At 41.1% G+C, this 14,268-nt stretch overlaps 1 long non-coding RNA gene across 4 annotated transcripts in view; it reads left to right on the plus strand.

Moving 5' to 3' along the window:
* The first annotated feature begins 1,920 nt into the window (after positions 1-1,920).
* The window catches only part of LOC114678188 (uncharacterized), a 215,859-nt gene continuing 203,511 nt past the window's right edge, over positions 1,921-14,268 (plus strand). For all 4 annotated transcript variants that reach the window (XR_013417352.1, XR_013417349.1, XR_013417350.1 and 1 more), the window contains exons 1-2: positions 1,921-2,061; positions 10,751-10,922. This is a non-coding gene — a long non-coding RNA (uncharacterized LOC114678188). The remainder of the gene's footprint in view (positions 2,062-10,750; positions 10,923-14,268) is intronic.

Genomic DNA, 14,268 nt, shown 5'->3' on the forward strand with positions numbered 1-14,268 from the left:
GTGCTTCACTTCTTGTTTTTTTTTTCCTGCTTTACTACTGTGCTATTAAGTATATATATCATATTTTACTAAAGCATCACCTGATCATTGGGTCTTTAGATCATTCCAATGTTTTGCTTTTATAAGCATTGCTGCTACAAACTTTTAAAAACATATTTTAAATTTTTCTTCACTTAGAATGTTTCCTTAGACATGGAATTACTGAATAAAGAGTCTAAAAAAATTTTAATGTCTACCAAATTGCTCTCCAGAAGGCTTTTTCAATCTCTTCTCCCACAACATTATTATTGTTATTTTCTAATTTAATTTTGCACTTGAAGAATCTTTATTTTATTGAAGCTTTAATTATGCATGGGAGAGAAGATTTCCTCCCTTTTGTAACAAATTACATTTCATCATTTTATATTGTTTGTTCATGTAACTTTAACATTTTTTCTATTGGAAATTATAAATTTTTAAAATGAACTCTTCATATATTAAGCCTAGTAACCCTTTGGATAACTCTTTTTATCACATGCTAGAGGCTTGTATAAAAACACGCAAACTTGGTTTCAATTTACCAAGAACTGCTGGCTACTTTATCTTTTCTCCTTTGCTGTTTTTCGGTAATGGAGGAATGAGCTATAAACCCACTTTCGAGGACTTACAGTTTCTCTTTTTTCTTCAAGAGGTTATGGACAAAGTTTTCCTAGAAAGTTTGTTTATCAATTTTGCTTAGAGGAGTGAGTGTAGAGTATAGTTTATTGGGAGAAGGTGAAGCAACGTTTTAGGACTGAGAGACAATGGTGGAATGGGGCCTAGGAGAGTAGCTGGCAGAGAAGAAAAGGCAAACCATTTTAGATATTTGGAAATGAAATGGCTGGGTGTCAGAGTAGAGACGGAGGGGTATGATGGGGTCAAATCTCGAGATTGGGAAAATAGTTAAATGAGACTATGACATATAAAATAGTTAAATAACAATGAGACTATATTGCAGAGAAATGTCTGTCACAATCAGAGCTTCAGCTAAAACCACACAGGGGACTTAATGATTGTTAAAAGCATTAAGGAAAGGTGAAACTTTATCAGTTTTTTACACTTCACTCTTAATGTGTTAATGACTTGTTCTGATTCTTTCCTGAGAATGCCCTTTGGTAAGAGGAGGGAGCAAACCTGCAGCACTGGGGTGCGACTTGGAGACAACAATGAGAAGGAAAAGGCAGAGAGAGAGGTGGAGGATCCAAAGGCACATTTTCTCCATTTGGTCGAGTGTGATGCATTCTGGACAATGACTTGGGCACCACCAGAAAAGGAGAGAATATAAAGGGCAGGCAATATATGGAGGCTATTCCCTGAGGAAGTGCTGAAGAGCATGCCATGGCTTGAGAGAACGAATTTCTGAGATAGGTAGGATGCAGAAAACCATGGCAAATGCAAAGGCTGCCCAAGGAGCCATGTGGGTGGATGTCTTCCATTTTAGCAGTGAAAGCTGCAGGGATATAGTTACAGCGGGATCATCGGGGATGCCTCTGCTTCTGATTCTCTGTGTGTCAAAACTTGCCAACTCTGCAAAAAAGATCCCAAACAAAAAGATACAGTTGATTTATTCTGTCTAGGTTCAGAGTAGAAGTTTATATAATATATTGGTCAATGATACTGAAAGAGCCAAAAATATGACAGCAGAGATTAAATGTCAAGCCAGATTTATCTTGTGTGACCATTTCTGGATGATGTAAAATAGCACACTATCTTTAGTTTGGAAGCATATTAATTTATCTGGATTTTTTTTTACTTGAGGGGTAAACTCATGTTGAGAATTTCATTAAAAATGGGTAATTCAATCCAACAACTAGACCTTATGTGGGGTGATTCTTTTTTACTTTAAGGTGGGAGGGCAAAGAGTGTTTTTCAAAAACTAATTTCCTAATTTTCAATTTCTAGAGATCTTTTAAAGCCATCAGAACTATTGCTGCCTAAGACATGCATGGCAAATAAAAGTGTCTCACTGGATTTCAAATAAGGGGAATAATCAATGTTAAGTGCTGCCTTGTTAGATTTCTTCCTGATTTTTTTGAAGCTCCGGTAAGTTTTATAATTTCTCTTTTATGCACTAAATTGTGGGTATACTCTAGAATGTATCTCATCATGAAGCAGATATAATACTAGCTGATACATATTAAAATGGTTAGTAAACATTGCTTTTAAACGATTGTGACTCACACCAAAATTTGTATTTAGTAACCTAAATATTGTTAGGAGCAAGCCCCCCCAAATCCGGCCATAAACTGGCCTGAAAACTGGCCATAAACAAAATCTCTTCATGTCCATAATGGCCCTAACGCCCAAGATGGAAGTTTGTGGGTTTACAGGAATGAGGGCAAGGAACACCTGGCCCGCCCAGGGCAGAAAACTGCTTAAAGACATTCTTAAGCCACAAACAATAGCATGAGTGATCTGTGTCTTAAGGGCATATTCCTGCGGCAGTTAACTAGCCCAACCTATTCATTTAATTCAGCCCGTCCCTTTGTTTCCCATAAGGGATACTTTTAGTTAGTTTTATCTATAGAAACAATGTTAATGACTGGTTTGCTGTTAATAAACATGTGGGTAAATCTCTGTTCCGGGCTCTCAGCTCTGAAGACTGTGAGACCCCTGATTTCCCACTTCACACCTCTATATTTCTGTTTGTGCATCTTTAATTCCTCTAGCGCTGCTGGGTTAGGGTCCCCCTAAATACACTTATAAAACAGATGATATCCTGTTGATGCTCTAAAGCTGAATACAAAGCAATAACTACCTCCTACATTCTAGAGGTGGGTGGATTAGTGACCTTCTTGCTGGATTTATAAGAGGATAGCAGAGCCAGTCATAAAACGATCAACCCTGTCTCTCACCTTCAAGCCATCCAAAATAAGGTTAAACCTTTGAAAGATGGGTTGGAGAAAGCCATCAAGGTAAACAGTTAAAGGTAAAAGGGTTGTGTCAGCCCAGGAAGTAGTGGCTGTGTGTGTGCATGTGTGTGTGTGTGTGTGTGTGTGCATGTGCACACATATACATGGCCAGGGAGGTGAGCAGTAGCACATCAAGAGAACTGCTCATAGAGATTTGGCATATTCTTAAAAAAAGAGAGAGAATCTCATTTCCTTTCCCACCTGGCTGTTTGCTGAGCCATAGAAGTTTGTTAGCTCACTCCAGGGACTGGAGTGGAGCTCATAGAGATTTTCTGGAAGTTGCCTGGCTCTGGCAAAGGGGTGGCAGCTGCAGGTCCTGTATTCCCACTGGGAAGAATGGCAAGGATGTGAATTGTCCATAGGTCAGCTAGACATTGAGGAGTGAACCCAGGCTGGAGTCATCATTATGGACTGTTAAATTAAGTCTAGCCTAAAGTTGCCTCCTTACATATTTTAAGTTCAGCCTAAAGGTTTCTCTGTACATAGTGAACTGTAACCTAACTGGATGTGTAAACAGACCATAACCTACTCTTGGGCCAATCACTGAGGTTTTGCCAATCAAAGGTGGCCAACTGTTCATACCATGTTTAAATAAGGCAAACATGGAGCTGAAACCAATCCAGCTCTTTCTCTACTTCCCTTCCATTTTTGTACATCACTTGCCTTTGTCTGTTTATAAATCTTCTTTATACATGTGGCAGCACTGGAGTCTCTCTGAACCTCTTCTGGTTCAGGGGCTTTCTGATTCACAAGTTGTTCTTTTCTCATCTAAACTCCAAATTTAGCTAGGCGTGGTGGCTCACACCTGTAATCCCAGCACTTGGGGAGGCCAAGGTGGGCAGATCACTTGAGGTCAGGAGTTCTAGACCAGCTTGGCCAACATGGTGAAACCCCGTCTCTACTAAAAATACAAAAATTAGCAGGGTGTGGTGGTTCATGCCTGTAATCCCAGCTGCCTGGGGGGCTGAGGCATGAGAATCGCTTGAACCCGGGAGGCAGAGGTTGCAGTGAGCCAAGATTGCAGCACTGCACTCCAGCCTGGGTGACAGAGTGAAACTGTGTCTCAAAACAAAACAAAACAAAACCCTCCAAATTTAATTTGTCTAAAGATTTTCTTTTGACATGCCCAAGAGGGCAAACTTCAGGCCTGAGGTCCAGAAGCCCCTTAAAAAAGAGTTTAAATCTCATCGACACCTGATGTTCACACCTATCCTGATGTGTCTGAATATCGCTATAACAGATGCTTACCCCGTGGGAACCTGGTTTGAGGGAGATTAGAAACAGGGTCCATGGGAGAAAGTTACCCTCAGTGAACAAGGAGTTGGAAAGGATGGGGAAGACCAAGCCTGTGACCCAATGTCAAGATGGCACAGGGGATCCTGTGGACAACCGTGCCCTCCTGCCCACATCCATGTGTTCTGTGTAAGAGGATTGTGTATGAGGAAGATGCAAAATAATAATGCCACCAGAGCCCCCAACTCCACTGTTGTGAGTGCCCTTGACTCTTCTGAACAAAAGGGACATAAAGAAAGAAGCTGCTGCCCTGAGATGTTAGCAGGAGAGAGGCAGTAGTGGCCACCACAAAATGGAGGCCAATGCCTGAGGCTGGCAGTGCAGTGAGGGCGGAGGCCTAGGGTTCCTTGTAGCCAAGAGCAGGTCAGTATAGGATGTAGTGGCCTCAGTAATCCCACAGCAATGGCACTGGAACCCAGGAACACCAGAACTGTGTGATGGAGAAAGCAGTTAGAGAGCAGGACCGGGCTGGTCAGATGATGGCTCCACTCTGAACATAGTAGCATCACCACTGTGTCTGCTGTCTTGGAGCCTCTCAGACACCTTTGGAATGGGAGCTTGAAGGTAATTCCTATCTAGTAGATGAGGACCACTCATTCATCCCACCTAGCCATACAGTGTCAAAGTGCTCTTCTATGATTCTCAAGCTGCATGGGACCTTGGGAACCCTGGGTTACACTACAGACTCAAGTGTGACTCACCCACCCCCAAGGAGGGTATTTCTTTAGACAGCCTCTGTGATACTCATTAGAGAGCATTGTAGGATCTTGATAAGGAGGACAAGTGTGGCAACTTTCAACATTTAGTAGGCTTTAAAATAGTTTTGCCCAGACTATAATCTAAGACTAAAAACCTTAATCTTCATGAAGAAGTTAATATTGAATAAGTCTCTGGTTGAGTAAAAGAAGGAAAAGAAGTGTACCCCAAAGGCTTTGAGGTGTTGCTCTACTTGCTTCTCTTCTGGAGGACAATGACCCACAAGTGAGATTCCTTGTAGGAGCCTTGAAATGGTACAACAGCTGATTTCATTGGAAAGAAGGGGTGCCAGTGCATATCAGACACCTCTTCCTGTCCATCAGATAGATTTCCTAGATGGCTGCAGGGTCAATGTGCAGTCTGCGATAAATGCACTCACATATTGTAACCCAAAGAGAAACATGAAATGATTCCTTTGTCCAGGAGAATTTCAGAGGTTGAAAACTCCATGACCCTTTAACCTCCCAATCCCTTTCCTCTGTGCACTCTCTTTCCTCTTGCCTTGTTTTGTTGAGGGATTTTCTTTTGTCTTCTGATTCTGCTTCATTTGGCCAGCTCTCTGTGGGTCTTTGGCACCTGGGAAGGTCTGAATGTGGCCTTTGTGTTTGCTGAACTGCACTGTGCCCAGCCAGGCAGAGATGATCACTAAGCTTTTCTATAGCTTCATAACTGCAAATTGCTCAGCCATTTGTTGTTTAATCCTCACAAGCCCTTTGTCCTGGAGGCAGTGCGGCATTATCATCACCCTTCATTTTCCAGTCGAGAAGGCGGACGATATGTGACTTGTTCAAGGACGTAGGTTGAGTTGAGAATCTGTCTACTTGGACCACGGGAGACTTGAAAGTGAACACAATAGCAGTGAAGCCCAACTGGGAAGAGTGGGTTAAACTGGGGTAGGCTGAAGTTTGCATCCTTTTGAATAAATTGTGACACCCTAAATTGAAGGTGTGAAAGAGTTACTGGTTGAAGACCTCTAGTGGGGAATCATGCCACAAAGAGAGCTTGTAAACTCAGATTATTTCTGGGTGGTAGCACTTCTAGAGATATAATTTTGAGGTTAGTGTCATATAGGTTCCTTGATTACTTTAGGTGATCTATCCAGGCAATAATGAGTCAATAAAAGTCTCTGTTCAGCAGCACACAGCTTGTACTCCCATCCTGCCTATTGCGAAGGCTTTGTCCCTTCCCCCGGACCATGTCATTTCCCCCACCTTTTGAAGGTATCTTTGTTTTCTGCTTCATTAAGAAAATCTAACTCATCAGGCTTTTAGCTTCCTCATTCTTCTCCTTTTCATATTTTCGAAGCTGTCCTTTTATTAATCCTACCTCCTCTCTGTCTTTTAAGAAAAAGTGGATCTGTCCTTTTGTCTGGGGGCAATCTTACCTTCCTCCCCTTGGTTACCTTTGATTTACCTTCTCAATGATTTCCTTCACTCTCCCCAGTCCCCTCTTCCTCTCTGGCATTTAATACCTCTTGTATTGACTCCAATCTCTACATGTATGCATTCATGATGCTCCTTTAGGTGATTCTAATACTCTTTCCAGCTGCCTGAATATTTTCCTCTTTCCTCCTCTTGTAAACCTTTTGAACCAGAAGACTCCACTTTTTATCTCCACTTCTTACCTCCCACCTTCAACCTCTTGTGGTCTTGCTCTGACATCACATGCTGTGGTTGCTGCACTCACTCTTCTGTGCGTTTGGTCTCCAATGACCTGTGATTGACCATACACAGGTTTTTTTTTCTTGCCTTCACATGTGATTATTGTATGCAACGTTTGCCATTGTAGATTATCCCTTGCTGTTGGAATCTTTTTCTCATTGAGTCCCATAATGCAGCCTGTCCTTGTCCCTTTCTGTGTTGGACTGTTCCCTGTGTCCTTCATAAGCCCCTTCAACCATATCCAGAGGTGCTTTCTTATGTCCCTCAGATAATTCACTTAGGGCTTTCTCTAGTGGTCCACTATTATGACAACATGACACCTAAGTCTCTACTTCTACCTTGAAATACCCTGCTGTGCTCCAACTCCTAATTTCAGACTTGTCATTGGATGTTTCCAAATTGATGACATGACAGCAGCCGAGGCAAAATGTATATAAAATGGAATTTATCATCTGCCCTCTAAAACCTGCTTCTTCCTCCTGAGTTCCCATTTCTGTTAATTATGTCACCAAGGGCTAAATCTTAGGGCCATCTTTAATCCCTTTCTCTCCTTGTCTCCTATCATCCAATTAAGTCCTGTCACTTCCTCCATCACAGTGTGCCTTGGATGTGTCCTTTGCCCTCACACTGCCGTGGTCCTGGTGCACTGCCTCTGACCTTGGCCTTCCTCATCTCTATCACTTGCCACCTGGCCTCTCTCTCTCCAGGCTGTCCTCTACAATCCATGCAGCACATTCTCTAGAAGAATTTCCTTGCATTTCCAGTTGCAGAGTGACAGTTATTTTGTTCACATTCTTTCCTGGCTCAGAGATTAGCAGTAGTTTCTTATTACTTCTGAAATCAGCTTCAAATGTAGCTGCCTTCAGACTCTCTGCCTCTGGGCCCTGCTGCACATTTCTAGCCTGTTCTTCCCCTTAATGTCGCATAACACTCTGCTTCACTCAAACTTAAAATCCCTGAAATGCTCCTTGTTCTTTTTCACATCTTGGTTTTGATTTATGGCATTTCCTCTTCCTCTGACGCACTTTCTCTGTTCTCCATCCCCAATGCTTCAAAACTGCCTATTCTTCATGACCCAGTCCAAATGCTACTTAATTCAAGGGGTCAATTCAGGTGAGAGGAAGGAAGGAAGGAAGGAAGGAGGGAAGGAAGGAAGGAAGGAAGGAGATCCCTACAATGTCCTGACAGCTATGCACTGACACTCTCAGCCATCCATGTACTGTGTATCTCTCCACTGCTCTTGTAAGCAGTGCTTCTCAATCTCAGCTGTACAGTAGAATCACTTGGGAGCTTCTAAAAATTACCAAAGCTCAGGCTCCATCCCAGACCAGTGAAATCAGAATCTCTGGGGCCATGACCCAGTGATTGATATTTTTAAGGCTCATTGCATGACTCCTCTGTGCAGCCAAGGATTAATGTCTACTACTATGTGAATTTTTGTAGATTATTTTTAGTGGCTCTGCATGTTTTTCCTGTTTCCAACTTTGGTTCTTGTGGGATTCTTTGTTTTTTAGCCTCTGTGATGTCTAGCACTGTTGTGTGTTTGTTTTGAGACGGAGTCTTGCTCTGTCGCCCAGGCTGGAGTGCAGTGGTGCGATCTCGGCTTAACTGCAACCTCCACCTCCCTGGTTCAAGCAATTCCCCTGCCTGAGGCTCCTGAGTAGCTGGGATTACAGGTGCGCACTACCAAACCTGGCTAATTTTTTTTTTTTATTTTTAGTAGAGATGGGGTTTCACCATGTTGACCAGACTGGTCTTGAACTCCTGGTCTCAGGCAATCCGCCTGCCTCTGCCTCCCAAAGTGCTGAGATTACAGACATGAGCCACCGCTCCTGGCCAGCAGTGTTTTTATACTCAGTGGAACTTCAAAGAAAAAAAGTGTTAAGATTTAAGAATGGAAAACAAATAAAAAGAGTTGAGTTTTAGGGAAGGAATGCCAACTGGCTCAGTGGCTATCCCACACTGGAAATGTTGAGTTAAGAGTCTCTTGTATGTTAAATAACTGACTTCAAGTATTTGGTGTAAACTCTTTGTATCCAAGCAGTTAATATGCCAATTGAGTATTTATTAACATTTGTCTCATGAAACCTTACTTGCCCATGTAATAATGTTAGTTTGGTGCAAAAGTAATTGTGGTTTTTGCCTTTAAAAGTAATTGTATGTAGCAATTAATATAATGCTACATACAACTCAAATACCTTAGATGAGTACCTGTTCTACCTCTTGGGTTGTTCTCAAGATTAAACACATAAAACTTCTGGGAAAAAACAAAAACTTTAAAAACCATGGTTAGATATTATTTTTAATGAAGCTGTATTTTGTATATATATATATATTTTCAAAGAAATGAATCTTAAAGAACTCCTGTTCAATGCATTCTGCCTTTCAGGAACACCATCGAATACCTTAAGTCAAAAGGAAAACTTGTCTTGTGGTGGGCATATCTACTTCTCTCCCTGTGCTATATTTCTGATAACAATTTGTGGATGTTGCAGAGTTTATTTTAGTCTAGGGAATGGGAATGAATTTAAAATCATTTCTACCTCAGGTGAGGCAGCCCCTTTCAGAAAAAAATAGCAAGTAAAGAAGGAAGACAGCTCAGAAAATTCTCTTTTCAACTTAGAAAAAGCACAGAATACCTCTTGGAAAGTGATTTAACAACCTGAACTCTGTAGCTGTATAGATTCGTGTTCAAAATCTGGCTCAGTTTACCAGCTATGTTGATCTTGGACAAAGTGCTTGGCCTCTCTGTGCTTTGGTGTCCTCAGCTGTGCATAGAGAGTAACGTTTAGGTCTCAGTGTTGGGAGGATTGAGCCATATGATATATGGAAGGTAGCTGACACTTAGTAGGACCTCACAGAGGTTCTCTTTTCCTTCAGGCACCGTGGATATCAATGAGTCTTGTTTTTGTTGTGACCTTAGCAGGCTTCCTCTTAGTGTTTTTCAGGGCGTGCATTTTACTGGTATGTTTGTAAACAGAAATATACAATTTTGCTTTGGGTCTGAGAGGTTTTCATTATTTTTTGAACCACATAATGATTTTCTTTCTTTCCTCTTCTGCAAATTCATTGAATGTTGGAATTCCTTTGCAGTACCTTTGCCATAAATTCTACTCACTACATATAATTTAAATCAAGCAGGTATAACATAATTGCCCTCATAAGGAGAGTGTAGGATGGTATATAAACTTTGCTTCCAGGGAATTCACATTGCCATTTGAAAAAATTTCGAAACTGATTTTCCCAGTTGCAGAAGTTTCTGGAAACTTGGATTGAAGAGTCTACATACTTTTGTGGGATTCTAGTTAATGTATTGCCTTGAACATAGATTCCTTGAACAAGTGACAGTAGTCTCTTATAAATCACAGAAAAGTTCACCCTCATTCTAGTTACAAGTCCTATGCCATGAATCAAATCTTAGTAAAGACCAGCTTAGAAATCTTGAAAAAGGCCTGACATTTTGTTAAAATGACAGGCAAATAGATTTCTCCTGCCCTCCCTCCTCACATTTTCTTTCCCTGTTCAACAACAGTACAATTTGTGTAGTGGTATTTTCAGTCTTACTTCTTTTTCTATACTGAAAGTAATTTTTAAAGCATGAAACTAGGTACTTTGTTGCCCCCATACAGAAAGACTTTACAAGTTTAGCTGGAATAGAGCTGAAGAGCACATAAAGTTGATGTCAAGGCCTACTTACACTGAAGTAAAATTAGATTTATGGATTGAAATGGGAAGCCTAATTTTTATGTGCCGCCTTCCTAAAAGTCAGCTATTATCTAGAGGGAAAACTATCTGAACCAATCTGAGTGAACCCAACCCATTTCATCTTCTAAGACTGGTTTGTTCATTACTTAGGAGATAAAGGCAGAGACTAGCTCATGGGGATTAAGAATGACAGAGTGACCCTCTGACACTAAGTTATAAATGTATTAGCATATTTTAGTACCTTGCCCAGACAGCCTGAGTCTTTCAAAAAAATTATTTTTTAAAGAATGATAAGATACATTTTTCCTCCACCCCAATTTAAATTTTCTGAATTTCTATTCACTGTTCACTATTTCCAATTCCTGGGTAACTCATCAATTTTTTAAATTTTTGTTTCTTTCCTAGCTTCTTCTGTTTCAGAGCTATGTTTCCCCAGTGGGCTACCACATCTCTGGGTTTCCAGTACTTGGAATTTTGCTTCCCAGTTGCAGAGCTAAGAAGCCAATTCACATTCCATCGTTGTCCTAAAGTCTTTTTCCTATTTTGAATATCCCATCTTGTCTGGATTTATCAAGGGGTAAGAAATATGTATTACTTTGACCTGAAAAATTCCTTGCTGAGTCCCACTCCATTAGAAAACAACAATATTTAAAAGAAATCAGCCAATCACAATTCCTAGGCCTGAACAGTTCACAGGATTTCAGAGGGAGTCTTTGTGTGATTGTTTCTCTTCACATAGTGACTGAAACAATTCAGGCTTAAAACACTCTGATCATTAGTTGGTATTACAGATGGTAGGAAGAGCAATTATGCTGAATTGAATTTTTCCCATCTTAGCTATTTTAGGTTAAAGAGTCAGTGTAGAGTATGAGCTCTTAGGTGAGGTTTTCCAACGTTCCAAGGTTTTCCAACCCAGATGAAGTTACTGTCTGAGCTCCTGGCAAATGTTGAAGTTTTCCCTGTAATCCTGATAGGTTTCACCACAATTCTGATACATATTACTTGGTTTAATTATGTGCCATAGTCATAGAATTTTGGAAGTAGAAAGAAGCTTAAGGGTATCTAGTTAAATGCCCTTCTCTGTATTCTACAGATAAGAACATGGAGTTCGAATGGGATCTCAGAGAAATCTCAGAGAAAAATGAACTGGGGCATTTTTTAGTTTAACTTTCCTCCCAAGGAACTAATCCTTATCTCAGTATTTTCTAAATTAGACCAGCCACATTTTTCTTGCCTTGACATTCTCATTTCCCTTTGGACAGAGTAGGTTAGTCAAAATTTAGTGAAATGATAGATAATGATGTTGGTATTTAATTCAGATTCTTTCTTTTTGAGACAGAGTCTTGCTCTGTCTCCCAGGCCAGAGTGCAGTGGCGGGATCTCGGCTCATTGCAAGCTCAGCCTCCCAGGTTCACGCCATTCTCCTACCTCAGCCTCCCGAGTAGCTGGGACTACAAATGCTCGCCACCACACCCAGCTAATTTTTTGTATTTTTAGTAGAGATGGGGTTTCACTGTGTTAGCCAGGATGATCTCGATCTTCTGACCTCGTGATCTGCCCGCCTCGGCCTCCCAAAGTGCTGGGATTAGAATGTTTTCAAAGGATGTCTAACAAAAACCAAGAAGTCCAGTGACTGCTGATGCTATTGGGACTGGGACATAGGAACCCTGCCCAATTCATGAGAGCCTCTCAGTGGCTGCTAGGAGACAGCTCTGGGAAATATATTTCTCAATAGAATTTGGTAGACTGGAGATGTGCTATCTTGAACTGTGATCCTTTGGGACACTTCCATCTCCCATATAAATTTATAACAAAGTTATCTGTCTATGGGCAGAAAGGAGGTGATCAGAAAAGATCAGAGGAGAATATGGAATAGCTCTGTGGTCAGTTATTCCAAAGCTAGGTTACAGGTGGGTGAAGTAGTAGATGGCATGATTTGGGTACATGGGTAGGATGAAGATGAACTTGCCTGGAATTATGTATTCCATGGGCCTGCACAAATACCTCCATCCCCTTTTAGAGATGTAGAAATCACCTGCTAAGATTCACCTACTTCCCTGGATACACAGAACTGTATGGGGGAAGGAGCTAGGGTTTTCATGCCAGGCAAGTTTCATCCTAATGCCAGTCCTATCAAGTACTCAATCTTAGAGGCAGGAAGAGAGTCACTAGCACTCTCTTTTCCTTGAAAAATGAAAAGATAAAAAATATATGGCTGTTGCCATGGATTTGTCCCTGTGCAATGCTGTAACAGTCTCCTTATTGAAGCTTTTGTTCACATTCCTAGCTGCAAAGGCAATGTATGTAAGCTCTGTGAAGGCAAGATCATGTCTATTGGGTCCACAGATGTATCTTCAGGGCCTGGCACAGTGCATACTCGACAAATATTTGTTGATAAAGAGGGAGGAGGTTGGAATAGTCAGAATCATAGAGGTACAAAGTTGAATAGTGGTTACCAGGGGCTGGAGGAGGTGGTAATGGGGAATTATTGATTAACCAATCCAGAACTTCAGTTTCGGATGATGAAAAATTCTGGAGATGGACAGGGGTGATGGTTGCACAACAATGTGAATGTAGGGAACTTAAAGACACTGAACTGCACACACGGAAATGGTTAAAATGATAAATTTTCTGTCATGTATATTTTAAACCCCCCACCCCCAGACAAGATGGATGTATCTCTGTGGAAATAACATTTCCTGGCTCAGTAAGATTTCATTATTTTCTTACTTGCAGTTTGTGTAAACAAACCAAAACATTTTGTTATCAATGACTCTAGCACATGTTTTCATAAGATTATGTATTTTCTACATTAGTGGACTCACTTTAGCCATACTTTCTTCTGAGAGGTAGGCAAGGGCAAGGTGGGTATTAACTGTCTCTAAAGCGTGGGGCTTGTTCACATAGCAAGTTAAGAGCATTATTTGACTTAGAAATGGGATTAGCTCCCTAGGACTTTTGGAGAATGTATATGATTTTACACAATTAGCAGGAAGAGGTAACGTGAAGGTCTTGGATGAGAAGTGCCATGATGTTCTGGAGTAAGGATTTCAATTTGGTGGTAAAGAGAGCACTTGCCTGTTCAGTGTTAATCTAAAGTTGACTGAGTAGAGCATCTTTTTTAGGATGTTTTCTCAAGGGAAATGAGACTGGTTCTTATCTCTGTTGGCCTGAGGAGGCTTCTACTCTTTTCTACGACCTCTGTTCCTTCTTTCCGTAGTTCTTGAGGCTTCTACTCTTTTCTGCAACCTCTGTTCCTTCTTTCCGTAGTTCTTCAGGGCATTCCCTGTGGCCCCGGAGGCAGCAGACAATGTTTAAGTTCTATTTAATGGCTGTTACTTTTCTGCTTTCCTATTTATGTCAGAGATGATTATGATTCAGAGAATCTCCATGTTCCCTCACATTTCCTAGCCTTTTGTAGCTAGGCAGGGCTATGTGGTAACTGGCCAATGGGCAGAGCAGAAGCAATGCTTGTCACTTTGAGACTCAAGCGTTTAAAGATCCATGTGAAGCCCTCCTGCTCCTTCCACTGCTGTAGAGATTTGGAAAGTGTTGAGATGTGAAACATCTGTCAGTGTTGGTCCCTGAGTCACCGTGTGGAGCAGATCCTCCCTCCCCTCTCCTTTGCCCTCTCCCACTGTGCAAGCTTGAGTGAGAAACATATCCTTGGTATGTTAAAATTCTGAACTCTCAGGGTCAATTTATTAATGCCTATCTTAACTCACCCCCTATTAGACTCACTTCCTATTTTCCTTGAGAGCAGGAGTTATATGCATGTGCTTCTAAAAATCTTTGTATCCTGGGCACCTCACATGGTGTTTTGCATGTGGTAGATGCTGAGTACATGCTTACTGAATGAATAAATGCATGAAAAGATAACTGAATGCATTCATAATTCGCCATGCTAGGTATTCACATTGAAT

The sequence above is a fragment of the Macaca mulatta genome, chromosome 5 (assembly GCF_049350105.2).
Source record: "Macaca mulatta isolate MMU2019108-1 chromosome 5, T2T-MMU8v2.0, whole genome shotgun sequence".
Lineage (NCBI taxonomy): Eukaryota > Metazoa > Chordata > Mammalia > Primates > Cercopithecidae > Macaca > Macaca mulatta.